Source organism: Carlito syrichta, unplaced genomic scaffold, assembly GCF_000164805.1.
Source record: "Carlito syrichta isolate Samal-C Ts95f unplaced genomic scaffold, Tarsius_syrichta-2.0.1 Scaffold135721, whole genome shotgun sequence".
NCBI lineage: Eukaryota > Metazoa > Chordata > Mammalia > Primates > Tarsiidae > Carlito > Carlito syrichta.
In genome coordinates, this window is record NW_007079817.1 from 17,094 (window position 1) to 18,483 (window position 1,390).

The window sequence follows — 1,390 nt, forward strand, 5'->3', positions numbered from 1 at the left end:
CTCATACAGTCCTCGGTCTCGGCCTCCCGGAGTGCTGGGATTACAGGCATGAGCCACCGTGCCCGGCTTGTTCCCTCGTTTCTGCCTGGCCAACCTCATCTTGCTGGCTAGGATTCCCCCATCCCTGCTCCTGTTCACGTTCCCTTCCTGATCTTCCGCAGCCCTGTCCTCTCAGGCCCTCAGGGGTCAAGGGGGCAGCTTGGACACTCCACCAGATCTGAGTTCAAATCCCTGCGAAGCAAGTCCCTGTCATTTACTGGGAAGGCCACGTGCCCAGAGTTTTCCATTGGGTCTTGGCAGCAGCTCTCGTGTGGGGAGTCTTGTCTCCCCTCCACAGAGGAAGACACTGAGGCGTGGAGCAGTGACAATGTCTCCTGGACACATTTGGTCAAACGATAGCCTCCTGACCTTTTTTTTTTCTTTTAAAGCTGTGGGGTATGGTTCAGGGTTAGGTACTTAAGTGGTCATCGTACAGGTAAAGTTTAGGTACCCTTATTGATGTAATGTGTCCCCCGCCTCCCTCCCCTGGCAGTGTCCTGTTACTGCCAATCCCTTATTATTATTTTTATTTTTTGAATAGGAGTCTCACTCTGTTGTCCAGGTTGGAGTGCAGTGCCACACTCTTGGCCACCCCAGCATACACCTGCTGGGCCCTGGTCATCCTCCCATCTCAGCCTTCCAAGTAAAGGGAACCACAGGCATACACCACCACACCCGGCTAATTTTTTTTTTTTTTTTTTTTAGAAAACAGGATCTATTAAGAGGACAGGGGCAGGGTGGGACAGGGTGGGGGGAAAAGGAGGACAGAAAAACACCCACAGTGGGAGGGGACCCGAAGGGCTTGCCCTAATTTTTTGATTTATTGTAGAGATGAGGTCTTGCCAAGCTGCCCAGGCTGATCTCAAACCCCTGGACTCAGGCAATCCTCTCGCCTCTAGCTCCCAAAGTGCTGAGATTACAGGTGTGAGCCACCATGCCTGGCACCAATTCCTTTCTTAATAGTATTCAGGGTCTGTTTATGAGTGAGAATATGTGGTACTCTGTTCTTTGTTTCTGTGATAGATCACTGAGTACTATAGACTCTAAGTCTATCCAAGTGCTGTGAAGTTCATAATTTTTTTCTTAATGGCTGCTTAATATTTCATCGTGTATATACACCACATTTTCTTTATCCAGTCCTCTCTCTATGGGCAGCACGGTTAGTTTCATGTTTTTGTTATTGTGGATAATGCTGCAATAAACGTGTGTGCAGGTATCTTTTTTACAGAGTGATTTGAGTTCCTCTGGGTATATTCCCAGAAGAGGAATTGCTGGGCCATATGGAAGGTCAATTTTTTTTTTTTTCGAGTTGGAGTCTCACTCTGTCACCCAGACTGGAGTGCAGTGGCTG